This window comes from Scyliorhinus canicula, chromosome 7 (genome assembly GCF_902713615.1).
Source record: "Scyliorhinus canicula chromosome 7, sScyCan1.1, whole genome shotgun sequence".
In the NCBI taxonomy this organism is placed as follows: domain Eukaryota; kingdom Metazoa; phylum Chordata; class Chondrichthyes; order Carcharhiniformes; family Scyliorhinidae; genus Scyliorhinus; species Scyliorhinus canicula.
Window position 1 is genome coordinate 38,770,429 of NC_052152.1, and position 6,000 is coordinate 38,776,428.

The following is a 6,000-nucleotide window of genomic DNA, read 5'->3' on the forward strand; positions in this document are numbered from 1 at the left end:
CACTGCACGTATGCAAATTCCCCCAGAACAGCTGATCAGTAGCTCTGCTCTGCTGCCCTCTGCTGGATGATTGCCTTCACTCAAACTCCTCGGGTCTACTTCGCAGATTCACCTTCAACTTAGGCTGACCGCACTGCACGTATGCAAATTCCCCCAGAACAGCTGATCAGTAGCTCTGCTCTGCTGCCCTCTGCTGGATGATTGCCTTCACTCAAACTCCTCGGGTCTACTTCGCAGATTCACCTTCAACTTAGGCTGACCGCACTGCACGTATGCAAATTCCCCCAGAACAGCTGATCAGTAGCTCTGCTCTGCTGCCCTCTGCTTATTCTTTGTAAATTTGGAAAGGTTGGTAGCTGTTAGCAGACAGAGCTTCGCAGATGCGGAAGCTGTGCTCTAAGATGAATTGAATTGACTGAGAAGAAAAAAATAAACGCCTTTGCTATGGTGAAAAGACGAGAAGAGACAAAAAGAGACGAGCGCGCAAACCGAGATGACATAAGACCAATCGAGAAAGGACAATATGCCCTGGACCTTTTTGTCAGCGACAATGGTCAAGATGGTTTGGCCAGCAACTTGTGCCTTTAACTGCTATCATGGGTCGGGGCACATATTCATATTTATGGCGAGGGAAAATACTGAGCTTAGTTACCCTGGCGGACCCAAACTGAACGGCAGTGCACTCCAAATCCTAATCTCTAATTCTTTAGAATGTTTATCCTCCTGTCTCCTTTATATTTTTTTGTAACCAGTGTCAGTTTGTTCATGATGTTTCTGCCAATGGGAACAGTTTCTCCCTATTTCTGACCAGACCCTGGACCATTTTGAATACCTCTATCCACTCTCCTCTCAACCTTGGGCGGCACATTGGCACAGCGGTTAGCACTGCTGCCTCACAGCGCCAGGGACCCGGTTTCAATTCTGACCTTCGGTAACTGGAGTTTGCACATTCTTCCTGTGCCTGCGTGGGTTTCCTCCGGGTGCTCTGGTTTCCTCCCACAGTCCAAAGATGTGCAGTTTAGGTGGATTGGCCATGATAAATTGCCCTTAGTGTCCACAAGGTTAGTTGGGGATACAGGGTTACGGGGATAGGTTGGCGGCATGGGCTTAAGTAGCGTGCTCGTTCCAAGGGCCAGTGCAGACTCGATGGGCCGAATGGCTTCCTTCTGCACTGTAAATTCTATGATTTTATGATTCCTTTCATGGGGTGTCTGGTCATTAGGGCAGGCAGTAAAAAATGTTTTCACTATTTTCGGACATTTCCCCTTTAAGTGGGCGTGGTCCGGGGCCTCTGACGTCATGACGCTTGTGACGTGGAGCGTAGGAATGGATTGCGCATGCGCAGATCGCTTTTCCATCACTGTGCCCTCTTTTCGCAACTGCGCATGCGCGAGAAGCCGTGCATGCGCAAAACACTGTTTTGCCGGTTTACGTCTTCTCGGGAACTGCACATGTCAGCTTCTTGCGCAAGATCGCTGCCAATCAAAATTGCTGTTTGCTTCTGCTGCAAGCCTACCTTTGCCTCGTGGTGAGTATAGGCGTCAGTTTTACCGATTTCTGTTGTGTTCACCTCGCAGTAGTTTTCAAACTTGTCCAGGAAGTCTCTCTTGTCCTGCCCTTTGGAGTACTTTCATCCATAATGGTGTGTAGATAATCTATCTTCTCAGCATCGACTACGCCATCTAGGTTGGATGCTACCATGTATATCTCAAATTTCTGCGTCAATATAGTTGGCACTGAGATTGCCGTGGTACCTGAACTGCTGGGGAACCGGAATCTCGATTGTCTTGCCTGGTTGCTGTTGCGGGTAGTCACGGATCTTGCTGAGTTGAACTATATAGATTCAACAGGCACTACTGGTACTATGTTGTGTTATGTACTCTGGGATAACAAAGGCTGCAACTCGATGCAGCTTTGACCAAAAGATACTCCAGACTTTGAAGTAAGTTCAATGTGATTTATTGAACCATTAGCACAATTCTCTATGAATTTGGCTCTCCTGCTAATCTTGCTATAGTAACTCAGTCTAACTAACCAGTCTGCTCTAAGCCACGTGGTGGGTGTGATGCTTCTGATCTGCCCCATCCTTTTCTCTAAGTGCCACCTGTGGAAAGAGACAGAGTGTTTGTGCCCTGTCCTTATATATGGATTGTGTAATGCCCCCTTGTGGTAGTGTCACCTCTGGGTGTCTTGACTGCCCATTGGTCGTGTCCTATTCTATGCGTTCATTAGCTGTATGTCTGCATGTCATGACGTCTCTGGTGCTCCCTCTAGTGTTTACTTAGTTATAGTGTATTTACATTAACCCCTTGTGTATTTACTGTGATATATATCACCACAGTACCGTCTGTCGTGAAGGATGAGCCTGTCCTTCAACTGTAATTTATCCCTCCACCTACTGTAGGAGATGGGTGTGTCCCTTCCTGTATTTGCTTTAATTCCTTGTTGTTGCTCTGAGCCTGTGTAAGATCTCCAATGTTTGTCTGGCTGACAGCGACGGCATTTATTTGTTTGTTAATCCGGAGTTGCCATGGCTCCCCTTCTAGGGCGCCCAGCTTGGTCAATTGATCTGCTCATCCATTCCTGACTAGGAAAGATCTGTGGTGCGCCCTGGCCTGTACAGTCCCATATTTCTCTCCTTGGGTAGTTTGGGCTGGGTGCAGGATGGGAGTTTCCCATCTGCAGAGACAAATCCCCTCATTCGCCACACTGGCAGAAAGTCGGTCAAACTGTTTGGACATATAAACTGTCCAAATATATGTCTGCGGGTGGGGGGGGGGGGGGGGGGGGGGGGTGAACGTTATCAGAGTGGCTGACCACGTAGGCTACAGCTGCTCGTTCAGTGAGCGCTCATTTTGTTGGGTTGTTTTAAAGCTAACTCCACCAGGGGTTGACCTTGGTTCTCCTCTACATATATCCCACACCTTGTCTTTCTATTCCCATCCTCCATCGCAGAGGACACATCTACAAGGATATTTAAGGGCCACTGTGCCTTCCTTGCACCCCCCCCCCCCCCCCCCCCCCACCTCTTTTGTTTTTGGCACAAATGGTCCCTTGGGATCATTTGTTGTCGCTATCTGGCACTCATGGGGTTCTCCACCATAGCTCAGGTTGTCAGCTAAAAAGGTGAGCAATTTGGTCTGTTTTACTGTAATATCGTGGACTTGGATCATTTGCGTCCAGTGTGCAAGATGGTTCTGGCTCACGGCTTTGTCATTGAACCATCCATGTAGTAGCAGTTGGATAGGGGTGTGCTCTGTTAATATGGTTGGGGGTTTGAGTCCAGTGATAGAGGCAAAGTTTTGTACGGCCCCAAAACTGCAAGGTGTTATTCGCATACCAACAATCCCTGTTCTACAGGGTTTAGGAACCAGGAAGCATAGGCCACCGGTCCAAATCTTCCATGTAGCTCTTGCAGAAGTACATTTGTATTGTTGAATCTGTGGCAATTACTCCTAGTGCAAAAAAGAGTTCTGGATCTGGCACCTATAAGACCGGAGGCTTTGCCACCTGGACATGGGCTGCTTCAGTATCTGAGGAGTTGCAAATTATGCTGAACATTGTGCAGTTATAAGTGAACTTCTGACCTTATGATGGAAGGAACATTATTTATGAAGCAGTTAAAGATCATGGAATCATAGAATTTACAGTGCAGAAGGAGGCCATTCCACCCATCGAGTCAGCACCGGCTGGAATTGAACACGGGTCCCTGGAGCTGTGAGGCAGCAGTGATAACCACTGTCCCACCACGCCGCCCAGGACAGACGCTGACGAATGCCTGCAGTGGTGGCCTGGGACTGAGATAATCGACTGTCAACCACCACAACCTTTGTGTGAGGTAAGATTCCAAGCAGTGGTAAGTTTCCCCCTGAGCAGGACATCAGCAGCAAGGGAGAGAACAAGACTTCGGTGCATAGATCACGCACACAGACAAATCGACACGGGAGTGAGTGTGAAAATCAGGATTCTGGGGCGGTATTCTCCCCTACCCAGCGGGGCGGGGGGTCCTGGCGTACCGGTGTGGCGCCAACCACTCCGGCGTCGGGCCTTCCCAAAGATGCGGAATTCTCTGCACCTTTAGGGGCTAGACCCGCGCCGTGGGGGCCGGGGTCCCGCCGGCCACCGCGAACAGCCTTTCCGCCCCGCGACGGCTGGACGAAAGCCCTTCGCAGGCCGGCGTGAGGCCGCGCATGCGCTGGAGCGTCAGCGGCCGCTGACGTCATCCCGGTGCATGCGCAGTAGGGGGGTCTCTTCCGCCTCCGCCATGGTGGAGGCCGTGGCGGCGGCGGAAGAAAAAGAGTGCCCCCACGGCACAGGCCCGCCCGCCGATCAGTGGGCCAGGCGACCGTGGGGGCACCCCCCAGAGTCCGATAGCCCCGCGCCCCCCCCCCAGGACCCGGGGCCCGCTCACGCCGCCTACTCCAGCCGCCACCAGAGGTGGTTTAAACCACGTCGGCTGGAGAGGCCTGACAGCGGCGGGACTTCGGCCCATCGCGGGCCGGAGAATCACCGCGGGGGGCCGCGCAAATCGGCGGGCCGCGATTCCCACCCCCGCCGATTCCCGGGTGGCGGAGAATTCCGGCCACGGCAGGGGCTGGATTTACGAAGGCCCCGGGCTATTCCCCGATCCTGTCGGGGGGGGGGGGGGGGGGTCGGAGAATTCCGCCCCTGATCTTTGAAAGTCAATGATACAGCCTACCACAAACTAACTAATTCAATGCACGGGTACATTGACATTGAAATACAGCTACGGCAAGCCTGCATGGAAGCACAAGTATTCCACCTGGTGGGCACAAGTGGAACAGCAGTAGCCGGATTCAGGTTGGAACTCAACATTGTGAGCATTTGCAAGATCATTCTCCCCGTGCTTGCGTGGGTTTCGCCCCCACAACCCAAAGATGTACAGGGTAGGTACGTAGGTGAGTAGAGTAGGCAATGTTTGCTCTACTCTATCTTATGATTTGGGAATTTTACCTAATATTTCATTAATACATTCATAAATTAATTCATCTCTAACGGTCACTATAATTTATAATTTAAATAGAACATTTAATTTATCCGCACAGCTGATCTCTAGCTAACACTATCTAAGCTACTCTCATGCTGCTGGTGAATATCAAAGAACTTATATACAGTACAAAATTTAAAACAGCAGCATCACATTTCTGCTTAATCCTAATAAAGTTATAGAGGTACATGGTTCATTTTTTAGCAGCGATGGGTACATGAGTTTAATTTTGTTGAATTCAAAGAAGGGGGCTCGGACTGTATACATCGGGGAGCGGGAGGCTTTTGCTCACCATTTACGGAGTCGGAGTGTCTGAATGACACTGCAGATTATTGCAATTACTAGAAGGGCCTCTACTATGTATGAAAGGGGGCTCCATTTGGCAATGTATCGCACCAAGTGGGGGTTTTGATGTCTGTCTTTATGTGTGGTGTAGTGTCTGGGCTGGTGGTGGGTGGCCTGTTGTGTGGTAGTGTTCGGGGCTGGTGTGGGGTTTGGTAAAACAGTCCGTTGCGTGCGCAGTTGCAGAAGGCCAGCGATGATCCAAACGCATGTCAGCAATCATTGCTTCATCCTGTGTTTTCTGTTCTCCAGGTAATCCTGGGGGTGCAAGCATAGCATCTGTTATTATCTTTGGTTAATATCTCATTTTATTAGTCTTTCTCTCCTTACTCCAATTACCCGTTCTGATTGTCACCATGTGTGACTCCCTCGTTTTTTTTTTCGAAATACCATGTTGGAGAGGAAAGAAATGCAAATTTTTAAAGGACAGAGATTCTCACAGCTTGTGGTCGATGTGGGGAGTGGGCGGACAATTTCTTCGACCAGTCTTTTCTGTATTTGCAACCAGTGGCTGTTGAGGCTTACCTTAACCAGCCGAATTTCAGGGCGGCCAGTTTTATAGAGTTTGGTCCCAGGGTTCAGAGGTAGTTTGCGTGTAGCAGCGAGTATAGCAGTCGTGATCAGCAACCAATTGTGTCATATGTGTAAAT